Source organism: Heptranchias perlo, unplaced genomic scaffold (genome assembly GCF_035084215.1).
Source record: "Heptranchias perlo isolate sHepPer1 unplaced genomic scaffold, sHepPer1.hap1 HAP1_SCAFFOLD_56, whole genome shotgun sequence".
In the NCBI taxonomy this organism is placed as follows: domain Eukaryota; kingdom Metazoa; phylum Chordata; class Chondrichthyes; order Hexanchiformes; family Hexanchidae; genus Heptranchias; species Heptranchias perlo.
Window position 1 is genome coordinate 4,551,701 of NW_027139581.1, and position 19,954 is coordinate 4,571,654.

The following is a 19,954-nucleotide window of genomic DNA, read 5'->3' on the forward strand; positions in this document are numbered from 1 at the left end:
ACACACATTACACACAGAGGCATGGTCGTTCTTGGTGCCCGTCTGTTGCACAGCGATGGATCGTGGCAATTTTAAGTTAGCAGCATTTAGCTCAACTCAAACAGTCGTGGCGGGGGTTGTTTCGGGCGATGGATAAACAATTTAATTGGGCTCTCCCCGGGCAGGTTCGAGCCTTGCCGACTATGGTTTAGAGCTTTATTTTCAGACCCTTCACGTCTGCCTTTCAACGTACACGTGTATATCTGTCTGTCAGTGGTGCACCTGTGTGTGTGAGAGTCTGCATGTGTATCAGTGTCTGCTGTGTCAGTGTGTGTGTATATTGTGTCTGTGCGTGTGTATCTCACTTCTTCAACGCTTTTCAGAGTGTCTCTCTGTCACTCTTTCCCCCGCTCCTCACATCATTTCATTCTGGACTTTGACTAACAAAGAGATGGAATGTGTGAAAGACATGCCTTCTTTAAACAGTTTGTGTGCGGGTTGCCGAGAGTGCTGCCCACTGAGCGACGGCTGATAACGCATCCAACGTTGCAGATAAATTAAAGTGAAGCTTTTAAAAGCAGCAGAAGTTGATTTTTTCTATCGGGTCATTGAGTCCCGGCCTCGAGTGTGATATGTGGGGAAACTCACCACTGTACTAACGAGGAGCTGAAGTGCGCTGCTCCAGGACACTCACCACAGATGGCGTTACACACAATTCAAGTTTCACTTAATCTATTTTAACCATTTATTTGCTAACAATTTGCTTGACTTTCCACGGGCAACTGTTGAAAGAAGACTTACTTTTCACATTTCCATCTCTTTGTTCCTCAAGGTCCAGAATGAAGTGATGTGGGGAGCGGGAGAGAGTGAGAGAGAGAGAGAAATGCAGAGAAACGGAAACCCACTCAGAAAAGCTTTGAAAAAGTGAGACACAAAAATACAGGTACATTACCCACACAGGCATCCTGATTCTTAATGCTCGTCTGTTAGAGAGCGATGGATCTTTGTAATTTAACTGTGAGCAGCGTTTGGAGCAAGTCAAGTCGTTGACTGGAAATCAATTGGGGTTTCCCCACGCAGCTTCGAATCCTGCCGACTGCAGCTCAGAGCTTTCTTTTCGAAACTTTCATCTCTGCGTTTCAACCTACACGAGTCTGTGTGTGTGTGTGTGTGTGTGTGTGTCTGCTTTTGTGTGTTATGTGTGTGTCTCACTTTCACAACGCTTTTCAGAGTGTCTCTCTGTCTTTCTTTCTCTCTGTCTCTCTTTCCCCCGCTCCCCACATTATTTCATCCTCACTGACAAAGAGATGGAAATGTGAAAGACAAGCCTTCTTTCAGCAGATTGTGTGCTGGCTGCCGAGAGTGCTGCCCACTGAGCGACTGCTGACACCTCGACCAGTTCTGCGGTTTGAAGCCCACTCCTGGTAGCTTTTTAATTTACACTTTCATACTGTTCAGTGACACTCTTTTTACACCTGCATTATGTACCTGGTATTTTGTCATTGCTATTAATGTGACCTTGCTAACACCAACAAAAAGCAGGTTAACTGCCCATCCATTTCATTGTTGTATGTGGGATCTTTCTGGTAAACCTCCTCTTGGAGATAAATTGCAAGAGAAATGAAAGTGAAGCTTTTAAAGGCAATAAAACTGTAACCTCCCGGTCGGGAAATTGAACCCTGGTTTCCACGGGCCACTGTTGAAAGAAGACTGACCTTTCACATTTCCATCTCGATGTTAGTCAAAGTCCAGAATAAAGTAATGTGGGGAGAGCGGGAGAGAGTGACAGAGAGAGAACGACAGAGAAACAGAGATTCACTCAGAAATCTGAGAACAAGTGAGACACACACACACACTTAGGCACATTATACACAGAGGCAAAATCGTTAAACCTCTCTCGCCCCCTCCCTCTATGTTTCAATGTGTGTCTCAGGATCAGTCTATGTCTCTCTCTCTCTCTCTCTCTCTTTCTGATTCTCTCTTTCTCTCTCTCTCTCTCTCACAGTCTCTGTTTCTCTATATCTCCCTCTCGCTCTCTCTCTCTGTCAGTTTATCTCTCCACCTTCCTCTCTCTAATACCCGCATATCTGAGAATCACAGGGTCAAAGAAGGGAACAGATCGGAACACATTTGGGCTCTGCAACAGACGGGCCCCAAGAATTCAGTCCCCAAACAGTCTCCGCTCAATAATATTCTGAAAGTGACAATCACCTGTTTCATTCTTTTTCTGTTCTATTTCTCTCTGTCGTTTTTGAAGAAGAAGCGAGGCAAAGAAGTAAAATTTGTAGTTGGCCTCTTAAAAATGCTTCCTCCCCATCGGGGAACTAAATGCCTGGCTGAGGGGGGATATCTCACCACGATGGAGAATATCCAATTGGAACTGGTTTTTCTGAAGCCTTTTAATCGCCCCACGTCCCCGTGTCTCCCCATCTCAGGGAGGAGGTCAAACTCGCCGGAAAAACTTTGACCATTTAACGATTCTAGCGGAGCCGTTTTCCTGGGAGTCGGTTTTGAAACAGGACACAGGCTCAATGTGTTCCAATCTGTTTCCTTCTTTGACCCTGTGATTCTCAAATCTGCGGGTATTGGACAGATGGAGGGAGAGAGACTGACACAGACTCAGACAGACCGAGAGAGTCTCTTTCTGTCCCAGTGTCTCTCTCTCTTTCTGAGTGTCTCTCTTTGTCACTCTTTTCCTCGCACCCCACATCACTTTATTCTGAATCTTAACGAACAGAGAGATGGAAATGTGAACAGTCAGTCTTCTTTCAACAGTGGCCCGTGGAAAGTTAAACAAACTGTCATCAAATAGGTCATTTCATTAAAAATTGAAACGCGAAACAGGTGCGGACGGGGATCGAACCCGCGCTCTTCGGTTTACGAGACCGACGCCTTTCCACTTGGCCACCGCACCTCATGTTTAAAAAGCGGATGATAATGTTCTTCAGCTGGTGAAGTCAGATCAACAGGTGTTTGCAACTGATTGCGACAATCCACTGATTGAGGACCAATGGATTTCTGCTATTCCGCCTTAACTCATAATTTCATGACAGTTTATTTAACGGGCCATTGTGGAAAGAGTCACAGAGGGAGAGAGATAGAAAGAGACAGACAGGGAGAGAGATAGACACGGGGAGAAAGAGACAGGGAGAGAGACCTTAATAAACAGTTTTCAAATCGTTGGAATATCAATGAAATTAAATTTTGGAAAGTGGGATGGTCCGAGTTAGTCTTTCAATCTATTTTCCACATCAAATATTGGAAATAAATTTATTTCTGTATGTCTCTCTCTCTCTGTTTGGAGCGGCTGAATTAGCCCGGGTCTGGAAACAGCTCGATTCTGCGTATTCATTACTTGCACATTATTCGGGTTCTGACATCGAGGTGAAGAGTGAGGCAGAGAGCAGGTTTTAAAATCGCTGGAATATCAGTGAAATTAAATTGTGGAAAGTGGGATGGTCCGAGTTCGACGTTCAGTGTATTTTCTACATCAAACATTGGAGATCAATTGCAAGTGAAAGTTTTTCGGACGGAGGGAGGTGTCCAGTGGTGTTCCCTCGGGGTCGGTACTGAGACCACTGTTTTTTTGATATATATTAATGACTTGGACTTGGGTGCACAGGGCACAATGTTAAAAATTGCAGATGACACAAAACTTGGAAGTGCATTGAACAGTGAGGAGGACAGTGATAGACTGAAACAAATATATATTCCTTAAGGCACAAAAACCCAACAGGAAAAGTGATCCAACCGTGGCTAACAAGATAAATTAAAGATAGTATAAAATCAAAGGAAGAGGCAAATAACGTTGCCAGAAAAAGCAGTAAGCCTGAGGATTGGGAGCATTTTAGAATTCAGCAAAGGAGGATCAAGAAATTGATAAAGAAAGGGAAAATAGAAAATGAGAGTCAACTAGCAAGAAACAGAACGGACTCTAAAAGCTTCTGTTGGAATGGAAAAAGCTAAAGACGAGCGGTCGTGCTGGAAGGACCAGGATGACCGAGTGGTTCAGGCTTTGGATTTAAGATCCAGTGGATTTATCCCCGCGTGTTTCCGAACCCCACTCCTCGCAGCTGTTACTTCGGTTACATTTTGATGCTGCTCATTGTCACTCGTCTTCCATTGGCATCACAGAAAAGTTATCGCACGGAAGGATCGTTACAATTTTAAGTGAGCAGCATTTAACTGAAATCCAGTAGTCGCAGACAAGTGGTTGAGGCGATCGACTGGAAATCCATTGGGGTCTCCCCGCGCAGGTTTGAAGCCTGCTGAGTCCGGTTCAGAGCTTTCTTTCTCAAAGCTTCCATCGAGTGTTTCAACCTACACATGTGTGGATCTGTCTGTGTGCGTGTGTCACTTCTTCAATGCTTTTCAAATTGCCTCTCTGTTCCTCTTTCTCCACTCCCGACATCATTTCATTCTGGACCTTGACTGACGAAGATATGAAAGAAATGACACTCAGGCACATTACATACAAATTCAAAACGCGGGATGGCCGAGTGGTTATGAATTTAGATATAAAATCCAATGGGTTTATACCAGCGTGGGCTCGACCCCCACTCCAGGTACTTGTTATTTCGGTCGTATTTTGACTCATTTTCACTCTTCTCCCATTTTCATCAGACCGTCAAAGAAAGGTGACAGCACGAAATGAGGCCATTCGGCCCATCGAGTCTGTGCCTCGTCTGTGCAAGTTCATTCCAGCTCGTCCCTTTCCTTGCAGCCCTGCATTTTTTTCCTTTCAAGTAATTATCCAGTTCCCTTTTGAAACCATGATTGAATCTGCCTCCACCACCCCCTCAGTCAGTGCATTCCAGATCACAACCACTCGCTGTGTTAAAAAGTTTTTCCTCATGTCACCTTTGGTTCTTATGCCAATCACCTTAAAGCTACGTCCTCTAGCTCTTGACCCTTCCACTAAAATGGGAACAGTTTCTCTCTATCTACTCTGTCTGGACCCTTCATGATTTTGAACACCTCGATCAAATCTCCTCGCAACCACCTCTGTTCCAAGAACCACAAAGCCAGCTTATCCAGTCTATCCACGTAACTAAAGTCCCTCATCATTGGAATCGTTCCAGTAAATCTCTTCTGCGCCCTCTCTAAGGCCTTCACATCCTTCATAAATTGCGGTGCCCAGAACTGGACAAAATATTCCAGTTGTGGTCAAACCAGTGTTTTATAAAGGTTCATCATGTACTTGTGCCTCTATTTATAATGCCGAGTATCCCGTTGCTATTAAAACGGTTTCTCAACATACCCTGCCACCTTTAACGATTTGTGCACATAAACCCCCAGATCTCTCTGTTTCTTTATCCCTTTTAGCGTTGTGCCCTCCAGTTTACATTGCGTCTCCTCATTCTTCCAACCAAAATGTATCAATTCGTATTTTTCTGCTTTAAATTTCATCTGCCACGTGTCCGCCCATTCCACCAGACTGTCTGTTTCCTCTTGACGTCTATCACTGTCCTCCTCACTATTTACGACCCTTCCAAGTTTTGTGTCATCTGTAAATTTTGGAATTGTGCCCTGTCCACCCGAGTCCAAGTCATTAATAAATATCAAGAAAAGCAGTGGTCCCAGCACTGACCCTGGGGAACATCACTGTACACCTTCCTCCAGCCCGAAAAACAACCGTTTACCACTTCTCTCTGTTTCTGTTCCCCAGTCAATTCTGTATCCATGTTGCTACTGCCCCCTTTATTCCATGGGCCGCAGTCTTGATGATAAGCCTACCGTGCGGCACTTTATCAAACGCCTTTTGAAAGTCCAGATGCACCACATCAACCACATTGTTATCGGAAGAGATATCTGTGTGGAGACTTCGTTTCAGGAAGGAGGCAATCGGCCGCCTCTGTGAGATGTTACAAGAGGACCTTCAGCTACCTTGTACTTCCTGCAGGGCCTCGTCAGTGGCATGTGGGTCATCTCAGTCAGGCCCTGGTGACATGTGCAACATCACCCAGAGCGCAGCGAGAGTCTGTATTCATCAGGTCACAGATACACCATCACCCAGAGCCCTGCGAGAGTGAATTCATGAGGTCAGTGGCGCGATATTCCGCAGGGTTTCCCAGTTCATCAACCTTGACATGTCCCCAGCGCGGCAAACGGAGAGGTCTCCCTTGTTCCACAGGATCGCTGGATTCCCCAAAGGGAGAGGTCAAGCGTGTTCCACAGGGTCGCTGGATTCCCCAAAGGGAGAGGTCAACCGTGTTCCATTGGATCGCTGGATTCCCCAGAGCGCACGGGCTGTCGTTGGAACCCATGTGACATGTAAGGCACCCAATGAGGCACCTGTCACTAACATCAAATGGAAGGGGTTTAATTCGTTAAAGGTGAGGATCCTTTGCGATGCCGACCTGTGGATCATGAGTGTAAGTAAAGATCACAAGGGAAGTGCCCATGATGCCTTCGTCCTTCGCCACTCAGACTTGCAATGATACCTTCACCGGAGAGCAGCAAGGATCTGGATGGATTTCAGGTGACAAGGACTACCCGCTGAAGCCGTGGCTGATGACACCCTACCACAGGACCAACAGGACAGCTCAGGAGAGGTACAACCGTGCCCACGTGTGCTCGCGCCAAGTTATGGAGAGGAGAACCGGGGAGCTGAAATCACGCTTTCGAGACTTGGACAGGTCGGGGGATCTTTGCAGCACTCACCTGTCAAGGTGTCCAGGGTTGTGGTTGTCTGATTCGCATTGCACAACTTTGCACTGCGGGAAGGATTGACCTTTGAGCAGATGGACGAGATGCCGCTGGGAATGGATGAGATGCAGGAAGACAACCCGGATATTGCTGGGGCCATTGTTGGTTCCCCCACCCCCACCCCCGAGGAAACTGTGGCTGCAGGGGACAGGGCAGCTGGAGAACACCCAGTGGCTGATGCTTTTGACATCGATGAAAATGGGTCATTGCCTCCCCGCCCGCTCCCAGCAAAGCAGATAACAGGACAAGCAAGAATGAAAGTGATGCAGTGAGCTTTAATTGCAGCATCAATAAATGAGTGCAAAACTTTACATTAACATTTTGAGGTCGTTAGTTATTGCAAAACTTTATTGTGAACATTGAGGTGTGTAGTCCAAAACTTTAAATAAAAATTACGTTAACTTATTAATTTTCTTGTTTGATAGCATTTGTGATGTTAAAATGGTTTATATTCAGAAAATCTTCGAACAATTAAAATGACTTCTGATTAAGTTTGAAGGGCAGCAGCAGCAGCAACAAAAATTATCACACAAACAATCAGGAGAGATTCATTACATAAAAAAATATCAACAAGCGAATAAAAACAAACAACCAAAACATCAACCGAACAAACAGCAATAAGATTTACAGACGCCCCCTTGCGGCATGCTCGAGGGTCGCTGTGACACTCTGAACAAGAGGAGGTGAACTCTGTCCTCGAGGAGCATCCTATTTCCTCCAGGCCCCCATCCCTCCCTGTGATCGAGCCCCTCTTGAGCCAAGGGCACGAAATCTGTGTCTTACAAAATGGCTGTAATCAGGGAGTTCGGAGCTGGGGTGCTGCTGTTCCACGGGGACTTGAATAAAAGCAGCGTCAGGTTCAGGAATAGCTGCTGGCTCTTGGGCCTGAACTCTGTCTGCGGCAGGAAGTGGCACGGGGTGTGTCTCGGGCTTCGGGTGCAGCACAGCCGTGCTCGCATTGAACTCCATGAAATGTACGAGAGCCTGGTGAATATTTGTCAGCTGGGCAATGTTCTGTCCAGTTTGGACCAGCTGGGCAATGTTCTGTCCAGTATGGACCAGCTGGGCAATGTTCTGTCCAGTATGGGCCAGCTGGGCAATGTTATGTCCAGTATGGGCCAGCTGGGCAATGTTCTGTCCAGTATCGGCAAGCTGGGCAATGTTCGGTCCAGTATGGAACAGCTGGGCAATGTTCTGTCCAGTATCGGCCAGCTGGGCAATGTTCTGTCCAGTATCGGCCAGCTGGGCAATGTTCTGTCCAGTATGGACCAGCTGGGCAATGTTCTGTCCAGTATGGGCCAGCTGGGCAATGTTCTGTCCAGTATGGATCAGCTGGGCAATGTTCTGTCCAGTATGGGCCAGCTGGGCAATGTTCTGTCCAGTCTGGGCCAGCTGGGAAATGTTCTGTCCAGTATGGGCCAGCTGGGCAATGTTCTGTCCAGTGTGGGACAGCTGGGCAATGTTCTGTCCAGTATGGGCCAGCTGGGCAATGTTCTGTCCAGTATGGGCCAGCTGGGCAATGTTCTGTCCAGCCTGGGCCAGCTGGGCAATGTTCTGTCTCGCGTCCTTGATCTCCTGTCTCATGGAGACGAAACAGTCACGGTACTTGTCGCTCTCATCAGCAGTCAATCGTCTCACTTGTTGACCGTTGATGTCCTCTCTCAAGTCATCATCTACATGGGGGGGCGAGGGGGGAGGTGGGAGGGGGATGACGTCTACTTCGCCTCACGGGGGACTGGGACGCATCTACCTCTACTCGCATCGGTTCCTCACACCCCGACAGGTCAGACTCAGCTGGCGGCTGCCTGTGAGAGGGGGATTGTGTGTGTCTCGCACAGAGCCAGAGGGGCCGGGAGTTGGAGAGGCGGTGAGGTGAGGCTCCTCATGGTCAAGCGCTCCCCCCACATCAACACCCTGAGGGTGGCAGGTGGGCTCAGGAGCAAAAACACCATCACCCTCTGCAGCCCAAACACCATCACTCTCTGCAGCAGAAACACCATCACTCTCTGCAGCACAAACACCATCACCCTCTGCAGCCCAAACACCATCACCCTCTGCAGCCCAAACACCATCACCCCCTGCAGCAGAAACACCATCACCCTCTGCAGCCCAAACACCATCACTCCCTGCAGCACAAACACCATCACCCTCTGCAGCCCAAACATCATCACCCTCTGTAGCACAAACACCATCCCTCTCTGCAGCACAAACACCATCACCTTCTGCAGCACAAATACCATCACCCTCTGCAGCCCAAACACCATCACCCTCTGCAGCACAAACACCATCACTCTCTGCAGCACAAACACCATCACCCTCTGCAGCCCAAACACCATCACCCTCTGCAGCACAAACACCATCACTCTCTGCAGCCCAAACACCATCACCCCCTGCAGCAGAAACACCATCACCCTCTGCAGCACAAACACCATCACCCTCTGCAGCACAAACACCATCACCCTCTGCAGCCCAAACACCATCACCCTCTGCAGCACAAACACCATCCCTCTCTGCAGCCCAAACACCATCACTCTCTGCAGCACAAACACCATCACCTTCTACAGCACAAACACCATCACCCTCTGCAGCACAAACACCATCACCCTCTGCAGCCCAAACACCATCACCCTCTGCAGCACAAACACCATCACTCTCTGCAGCCCAAACACCATCACCCCCTGCAGCACAAACACCATCACTCTCTGCAGCACAAAGACTCTCACCATCTGCAGCACAAACACCATCACTCATGCAGCACAAACACCATCACCCTCTGCAGCAGAAACACTCTCACCCTCTGCAGCCCAAACACCATCACTCTCTGCAGCACAAACACCATCACCCTCTGCAGCCCAAACACCATCACCCTCTGCAGCACAAACACCATCACCCTCTGCAGCCCAAACACCATCACCCTCTGCAGCACAAACACCATCACCCTCTGCAGCCCAAACACCATCACCCGCTGCAGCACAAACACCATCACTCTCTGCAGCCCAAACACCATCACCCCCTGCAGCAGAAACACCATCACCCCCTGCAGCAGAAACACCATCACCCTCTGCAGCACAAACACCATCACCCTCTGCAGCCCAAACACCATCACTCTCTGCAGCACAAACACCATCACCCTCTGCAGCACAAAGACCATCACCCTCTGCAGCACAAACACCATCACCCTCTGCAGCCCAAACACCATCACCCTCTGCAGCACAAACACCATCACTCTCTGCAGCACAAACACCATCACCCTCTGCAGCCCAAACACCATCACCCTCTGCAGCACAAAGACCATCACCCTCTGCAGCACAAACACCATCACCCTCTGCAGCCCAAACACCATCACCCTCTGCAGCACAAAGACCATCACTCTCTGCAGCACAAACACCATCACCCTCTGCAGCCCAAACACCATCACCCTCTGCAGCACAAAGACCATCACTCTCTGCAGCACAAACACCATCACTCTCTGCCGCCGCCGACTCACCACCTTCTGCAGCCCGAGTGTCCTCAGACGGCTGTGAACCTGTGGGAAGGAAGAACAAAATGTTCCACTGGTGAAGCATGTTCATCGGTCACATCACAGACGCCCACACGCTGCACGAGCATGGTCAGACTCTAATCTCCTTTTCCCATCCTTCAGACAACACGCAGGTTTTAAACATGCAGCTGGCCAATAGAGGAATGTGAAACTCACCTTTCCTCGCTCCAGTGTCTGATCGGTCACCAGGCACTAAACTGGAAGTGTTGCCCTGCAGCTGAGTGGCCCTTTCTTCATTCTCGGTCATCTCCCTCATAAAGGCTGAACCGCCGCCGGTCTTCGACCTCTCACGGTTGTTAAAAGCCATTTTACTCTCCAGGACATTGAACAATAAAAATCAGTTTGTGCTTGTTTGTGTGAGAGAGATAAGTTGGGGGTTTGGGGACAGGGTCTAATTCACTAATTGTAATTTAACACCTCACCCTTTTTTATAAACTGTTTTTTATACAGCTTTTTATAAACTGTTCATCTAAATTCGGCTTTTTATTAAATGTTTATTTTTTTATTTACAATTACATGAAGAACACTAACTTTCAATGAGAAGTCTGCTCAGCTCTTTGAGCAATGAAGGCTGGAGCTGTGGGCGTGACTTCGCTTCCTGACAGATTTTTTGGGCGTGTCTTCTCCTCTCGCAGGCATTTCCAGCCGCGGCAACCAACGCTGCTCAGAGGCTCGGGGGACAGAGCAGGATTGGATTCATGGTCCAATTCAAACAATTCGACGCCCAAAAGCCCGCCGTCAGTAATTTCGTTAATTTTAATCGAAGGAGCGGCGGTGACCGTTGACCTTTGTATTATCAGTCCCCATGTGTCCTGACTGACCATTGTATTATCAGACCCCATGTGTCCTTACTGGCCATTGTATTATCAGCCCTCATGTATACATACTGACCAGTGTATTAACATCCCCAATGTATACTTAATGACCATTGCATTAACAGCCCCCGTGTTTACTAACAGACCATTGAATTATCAGCCACCGTGTATACTTACTGACCATTGTGTTATCAGCCCCCGTGTATACTTACTGATCATTCAATTATCATTCCCATGTATACTTACTGACCATTCTATTATCATTCCCATGTATACTTAAACACCATTGTATTATCATCCCCCATGTATACTTAATGACAATTGTATTATCATTCTTCATGTGTCCTTACTCACCATTATATTATCACTCCCATGTATACTTAATGACCATTGTATTATCAGCCCCATGTATCATTACTGACCATTGTATTTTCAGCACCCGCTTACAATTACTGACCATTGTATTCTCACTCTCATGTATTTTAAATGACCATTTTATTATCAGCCTTCATGTGCTTTTACTGACCATTGTATTATCAGCCCCCGTGTATACTTACTGGCCATTGTATTATCAGCCCCCGTGTACACTTACTGACCATTCTATTGTCAGCCGCCGTGTATACTTACTGACCATTGTATTATCAGCCGCCTTGTATACTTACTGACCATTCTATTATCAGCATCCATGTATCCTTACTGACCACTGTATTATCACTCCCATGTATACTGAAAGACCATTGTATTATCATGCCCCATATATACTTAATGAACATTGTATTATCATGCTTCATGTATCCTTACTCACCATTATATTATCTCTCCCATGTATACTTAATGACCATTGTATTATCAGCCCCATGTGTCATGACTGACCATTGTATTATCAGCACCCGTTTATAATTACTGGCAATTGTATTAACACTCCCATGTATACATACGGAAATTGTATTATCAACCCCCATGTATACTTACTGGCCATTGTATTATCAGCGCCCCTGCATCCTTAGTAACCGTGATATTATCAGCCCCCATGTATACTTACTGACCATTGTATGATCAGCCCCCGTGTATACTTACTGAACATTGTATTATCAGCCCCCATGTATCATTACTGACCATTGTATTATCAGCATCCGTTGATCCTTACTGGCCATTGTATTAACACTCCCATGTATACTTACGGACAACTGTATTATCAACCCCCATGTACACTTACTGACCATTTTATTATCAGCCCCCATGTACACTTACTGACCATTTTATTATCAGCCCCCTGGACACTTACTGAACATTATTTGATGACTCCCATGTAGATTTACTGACCATTTTATTATCAGCCTTCATGTGCACTTACTGACTATTGAATTAACAGCAGCCATGTATACTTACTGACCGTTGCATTATCAGCTCCCATGTACACTTAATGGCCATTGTATTATCAGGCGCCATGTATCCGTACTGGCGATTACATTATCAGCCCCCATGTTTCCTTACTGACCATTGTATTATCAGGCGCCATGTATCCTTACTGGCCATTGTATTATCAGCCCCATGTACCCTTACTGACCATTGTATTATCAGCCCCATGTACCCTTACTGACAATTGTATTATCAGCCCCATGTATCATTACTGACCATTGTATTATCAGCCCCATGTATCATTACTGACCATTGTATTGTCAGCACCCGTTTATAATTGCTGACCACTGTATTATCAACCCCCATGTACGCTTACTGAACATTGTATTATCACTCGCATGAATTTTAAATGACCATTTTATTGTCAGCTTTCATGTGCTTTTACTGACCGTTGTATTATCAGCCGCCATGTATACTTACTGGCCATTGTGTTATCAGCCCCCGTGTATACTTACTGGCCATTGTATTATCAGCCCCCGTGAACACTGACTGACCATTCCATTATCAGCCGCCGTGTATACTTACTGACCATTGTATTATCAGCCACCGTGTATACTTACTGGCCATTGTATTATCAGCCGCCGTGTATACTTACTGACCATTCTATTATCAGCCGCCGTGTATGCTTACTGACCATTGTGTTATAAGCCCCCGTGTATACTTACTGACCATTGTATTATCAGCCACCGTGTATACTTACTGACCATTGTATTATCAGCCACCGTGTATACTTACTGGCCATTGTATTATCAGCCGCCGTGTATACTTACTGACCATTCTATTATCAGCCGCCGTGTATGCTTACTGACCATTGTATTATCAGCCGCCGTGTATACTTACTGACCATTCTATTATCAACAGCCGTGTAGACTTACTGAACATTGTATTATCAGCCCCCATGTATACTTACTGACCATTGTATTATCAGCCCCCATGTATACTTACTGAACATTGTATTATCATCCCGCATGCATACTTACTGACCATTGTATTATCAGCCCCCATGTATACTTACTGACCATTGTATTATCATCCCGCATGTATACTTACTGACCATTTTATTATCAGCCCCCATGTACACTTACTGACCATTTTATTATCAGCCCCCATGCACACTTACTGACGATTGTACTATCATCCTTCATGAATCCTTACTCACCATTATATTAACACTTCCATGTATAGTTACGGACCACTGTATTATCAACCCCCATGTACACTTACTGACCATTGTATTATCAGCCCCCATGTACACTTACTGAACATTATATTATCACTCCCATGTATTTTTACTGACCATTTTATTATCAGCCTTCATGTGCACTTATTGACCGTTGTATTATCAGCCGCCGTGTATACTTACTGACCATACTATTATCAGCCGCCGTGTATACTTAATGACCATTGTATTATCAGCCCACGTGTTTACTTACTGGCCATTGTATTATCAGCCCCCGTGTATACTTACTGGCCATTGTATTATCAGCCCCCTTGTATACTTACTGCCCATTCTATTATCAGCCGCCGTGTCTGCTCACTGACCATTCTGTTATCAGCCACCGTGTATACTTACTGACCATTGTATTGTCATCCCCCATGTATCCTTATTGACCATTGTATTATCAGCTCCATTGCATACTTACTGGTCATTGTATTATCAGTCCCCATGTCTCCTTACTGGCCATTTTATTATCAGCCCCCATGTAACCTTACTGGCCATTATATTATCAGCCCCCATGTATCCTTACTGGCCATTGTATTATCAGGCGCCATATATGCTTACAGGCCATTTTATTATCAGCCCCCATGTAACCTTACTGGCCATTATATTATCAGCCCCCATGTATCCTTACTGGCCATTGTATTATCAGCCGCCATATATGCTTACAGGCCATTTTATTATCAGCCCCCATGTATCCTTAATGGCCATTTTATTATCAGCCCCCGTGTTTACTTACTGACCATTCTATTATCAGCCGCCGTGTATACTTACTGACCGTTGTATTATCAGCCACCGTGTATACTTACTGACCATTGTATTATCAGCCGCCGTGTATACTTACTGACCATTGTATTATCAGCCCCCGTGTACACTTACTGGCCATTGTATTATCAGCCCCCGTGTACACTTACTGACCATTCTATTGTCAGCCGCCGTGTAAACTTACTGACCATTGTATTATCATCCCCAATGTATACTTACTGGCCATTCTATTATCATTCCCATGTATACTTAATGACCATTGTATTATCATCCCCAATGTATACTTACTGACCATTCTATTATCATTCCCATGTATACTTAATGACCATTGTATTATCAGCCCCATGTATCATTATTGACCATTATATTATCAGCCCCCGTTTATACATACTGGCCATTGTATTATCACTCCACTGCATGCTTACGGACGACTGTATTATCAACCCCCATGTAAACTTACTGACCAGTGTATTATCAGCTCCAATGTATACTTACTGAACATTGTATTATCACTCCCATGTATTTTTAATGACCATTTTATTATCAGCCTTCATGTGCACTTACAGACCATTGTATTATCAGCCCCCGTGTTTACTTACTGACCGTTGTATTATCAGCTCCTATGTACACTGAATGGCCATTGTATTATCAGGCGTCATATATCCGTACTGGCTATTACATTCTCAGCCCCCATGTGTCCTTACTGGCCATTGTATTATCAGCCCCATGTATCATTACTGACCATTGTATTATCAGCACCCGCTTACAATTACTGACCACTGTATTATCAACCCCCATGTACACTGACTGAACATTGCATTATCACTCTCATGTATTTTAAATGACCATCTTCTTATCAGCCTTCATGTGCACTTAAAGACCATTGTATTATCAGCCCCCGAGTTCACTTACTGACCATTTTATTATCAGCCACCGTGTATACTTACTGACCATTGTATTACCAGCCACCGTGTATACTTACTGGCCATTGTGTTAACAGCCACCGTGTTTACTTACTGACCATTCTATTATCAGTCCCCATGTATCCTTATTGACCATTGTATTATCAGTCCCCAGGTGTCCTTACTGACCATTGTATTATCAGCCCCCATGTATCCTTACTGACCATTTTATTATCAGCCCCCATGTATCCTTACTGACCATTGTATTATCAGTCCCCATGTATCCTTACTGACCATTGTATTATCAGCCCCCATGTATCTTTACTGACCATTATATTATCAGTTCCCTTGTATCCTTACTGACCATTGTATTATCAGCCCCCATGTATCCTTACTGACCATTGTATTATCAGTTCCCTTGTATCCTTACTGACCATTGTATTATCAGCCCCCATGTATCCTTACTGACCATTATATTATCAGTTCCCTTGTATCCTTACTGACCATTATATGATCAGTCCCAAGATATCCTTAATGTGGAGATGCCGGTGATGGACTGGGGTGGACAAATGTAAGGAGTCTTACAACACCAGGTTATAGTCCATCAGCTTTATTTAAAATCACAAGCTTTCGGAGGCTTCCGAAAGCTTGTGATTTTAAATAAAGCTGTTGGACAAAAACCTGGTGTTGTAAGACTCCAATACATCCTGACTCACCATTACTTGATCTGCTTTAATCTATCCTTGTTGTCTTGTGCACTTTTGTTAACTCCACCCCAGAAAACGTATTTGAAAAATTCTGAAATTGCCGGCTGAATTCACAGAAATAATCTGAACTCTGTCAGTGAAGCTGCTCTCTCTTCACATCAGCATTGTCAGACTGCGGGATTCATATTTTCTTTTTACGTCATTTTCTTTAAGTAATATTTAGACCTTTCGGTAGCTTCACTTCACATCAGTAAAATGCTTGTTTATCTATAATTGTCAATATCGAGTGACGGTGTTAAGGGATTAACCGAACCTGTTTGTTTACTGACCTTAATTAATGTCAATGTGTCGTTTAATTGTCTCACTGGAGAGTTCATTCAGGCCATAAATAGGGACTGTTTTCAAGGCGTCACATCAGAGTGTTTGATGCAGCTTTGCCTCCAGTACAAACAGTGATCATTGGATCTCACAGATAATGAAATCATGTTCTTGTATGTTCCAACTCAGCTTCGGATTCTGTGGGCAATTTTTGATGTACAAAAGATTTACTATCCGCTCCTCGCTGCTGTTGGTGTTCCTGGTAAGTCATTATTTCAGCAATTAATTCTGTAAACCATGTTTAACTGTATTTACTGTCCTTGTACTTTAGACGCGGTTATTAATTGTATTCAGTGTAAGCCTCTTGTTCAGTGTTTGGTAATGCACCTTGTTTCCTTCATGTAACATGTGAACAGTTCCCGATTCATTGGTCCCAGTCCAATGAACAGTCTGCCCTTTTTATGACTTTCTTGAACTGATGGTCATTTTTTAGGATGTGACTGTTATTTGAGTCTCGTACACAAGGAATGTTGGTGGACGATTCTCTTTATTGAACAGTTTGCCGTCTGCTCTCTGCATTGAACAAGAGTATCGGATCAGAAATATGTGTTCATAGAGTCAGACAGCTGCCTGGAGCTGAATCATTATTGGATATTGTCCAATATTTCAGAATGTATTGGTGACCTATCTGTTAGCGCTGGTTTCCACAGATCAGTGTCATTAACTATAACCAGCAGACCTTAAAACTCCTGTTACCTGTGAACAAGTAACTTGAATTGTCTTTCCCAAGGGTTTCTAACTGTTTCAGCATTGTTTTTTCCAAGTTTTTATCTGTTAAGGTTCTTATCAGTTGTTTTGAGAAACAAAAGCCAATTCGAAGCTTTTCGAAGCTTCTACTCATCGTTGCTTTCATTCTTATCAGTTGTTGTTGAAAACCGAAGCTTCTCAAAGTTTCTGCACATTGCTGCCTTTGCAGCTTAAACTTTCAATGTCCAAATGTAATGTCCAATGAGGCAAAGTTAACCCTTTCCTTCACGGTTCTCTCTCGCCTCCTCTTCAAATCTGCCGTCATCTCTCCATCCTCAAAAAAAATCCATGACCCCTCCGTCCTTGTAAATTACGGCCCCCATCTCCAACCTCCCTTTCCTCTCCTTGAACGTGTTGTCGTTTCCAAAATCTGTGCCCATCTTTCCTGCAAATGCATAAGCAACCTCTCCAATCAGGTTTCCACCGCTGCCACTGCACTGAGACGGCCCGAATCAAAGTCATAAAAGACATCCCATGTGACTGACCGTGGAAAACTATCCCTCCTCTTCCTTCTCGGCCTGTCTGCAGCATTTGACACGGGTGTCCACACCATCCACCTCCAACGCCTCTCGTCCGTTGTCCAAATGGGTGGGACTGCCCTCGCCTGGTTCCATTCCTATCAACCCAGGATTCGCTGGAGAATCTCCTGCAATGATTTATCTTCCCGCCCCCGCACCGTTATCTCTGGTGTCCCACAAGGAACAATCCTTGACCTCCTCCTATTTCACATATTCAAGCTTCCCCTCGGTGACATCATCCGAAAACACAAAGTCAGATTCCACATGTAAATGACACCCAGCTGTTTCTCACCACCGCCTCTCTCGACCCCTTCACTGCGAATCCAACGCCCAGTCCTGGATGAGCAGAAATTTCGTCCATTTAAACATTAGAAAGACTGAAGCCATTGTCTTCGGCCCCCATCATAAATTACGTTCATTCGCTACTGATTCCATCCCCCTCCCTGGTCACGGTCTAACCCCACCAGCAAGGGGAAAAAAAGTTATCTGTTTTTAATATTCTCTCTCTCTCTCTCTGACATTTGGGTCTCTTTCTCTCTGTCTGTATAATTTGACACAATGTATATTCAGTGTACTGGGATGTACTGTTCTCCGTGGCTAATCTGTCTGAACACCAACGACACCTTTTGATTGGTGTGATGGTATATGCGATTTGAGAACCTTTCACTCATTCACCTGACGAAGGGGATAATCTCCGAAAGCTTGTGATTTTAAAATCAATTTGTTGGACTATAACCTGGTGTTGTAAGATTCCTTACATTTATCCACCCCCGTCCATCACCGGCATCTCCACATCATGGCCACAGTCTGAGGCTGAACCGGACTAGCAGGCGTTCTATTTGACCCTGAGCTGAGCTTCTGACCCCATAAACTCTCCATCACCAAGATCGCCGACTTCCACCTCCCGAACATCGCCTGTCTCTGCCCCAGCCTCAGCCCATCTTCTGCTGAAATCCTGATCCATGGTTTTGTTCCCTCCAGACTCGACTATTCCAATGCTCTTCTGGCCGGTCTCCCACCCACCACCCTCCATAAACTTGAGCTCATCCAAAACTCTGCTGCCCGCACCCAAACTCGCACCGAGTCCCGTTCACCCATCACCCCTCTGCTTGCTGACCGACATTGGCCCCCAGTCAAGCGAAGCCTCAAATTAAAAGTTCCTAAACTCGGGTTACATAGAATTACATAGAATTTAGAGCTCACAAACAGGCCATTCGGCCCAACTGGTCTATGCCGGTGTTTATGCTCCACACCAGCCTCCTCCCATTCTACTTCATCTCACCCTATCAGCATATCCTTCAATTTCTTTCTCCCTCTTGTACTCAGTTAACTTTCCCTTAAATGTATCTATTCTATTCGCCTCAACTGTTGCTTGTGTTTGCGAGCTCTACATTCTAACCAGTCCCTGGGTAACTCAGTTTCCCCTGAACTGCTTATTGGATTTGATGGTGATTATCTTATATTTGTGACCACGAGTTTTGTCCCCCCACTCCCCCACAAGTGAAAAAAAGGAGAGAAAAGAGCCCCAGCCTGTTCAGCCTCTCCTGATAATTATATCCTCTCGGTTCTGGTATTATCATTGTAAATCTGTTTTGCACTCAGTCCAGTGCCTCCAAACCCTTTTATTAATGGAGACCACAACTGTGCACAATACTCCAAGAGTGGACGAACCACTGGTTATAAATCACTGGTCAGGCCTCAGCTGTCCAATTGTCTCCAATTCTGGGCACCACACTTTAGGAAGGATTTCAAGGCCTTGGAGAGGGTGCGGAGGAGATTTAGTAGAATGTTCCCAGGGATGAGCGACCAAGCTGCTGCTATTACTCGCAATCTGAAGTACAATTCCCTGATTTATCTTCCTTACAGTGAACTTAGTGACGATTGTGATCCTGTCCCGAGGAAGGTGCGGTCTCTCCAAATGTGTCACCCGTTACCTGGTGTCCATGGCAGCGGCGGATCTACTGGTCGTTATCACTGATCTGATATTCAGGCAGATTCCTATTCTTTATTGGGTTCAATTTCAGTTTATGTGGGAATTTAAAGTGTGTAATATCCACGCCGTCCTGCTTTACGCAGTCACAGACTGTTCTGTCTGGTTCACAGTCACTTTCACCTTTGATCGATTTGTGGCCATTTGTTGCCAGAAGCTGAAAACAAAATATTGCACCGAGAAAACGGCGGCTGTGGTTCTGGGAACAGTGAGTGTGCTGTTCTGTGTGAAGAACACTTTCTGGTACTTTATGTATGGAGCTCCAT

At 45.5% G+C, this 19,954-nt stretch overlaps 1 protein-coding gene and 1 non-coding gene across 2 annotated transcripts in view; one reads left to right on the forward strand and one right to left on the reverse strand.

Moving 5' to 3' along the window:
• The window catches only part of LOC137315767 (zinc finger protein 850-like), a 113,209-nt gene that overhangs the window by 78,423 nt on the left and 14,832 nt on the right, over window positions 1-19,954 (forward strand). The window lies entirely within an intron of this gene.
• On the reverse strand, window positions 2,822-2,893 carry trnat-cgu (transfer RNA threonine (anticodon CGU)). The gene has a single exon. It is a non-coding gene; the product is annotated as a tRNA-Thr (tRNA).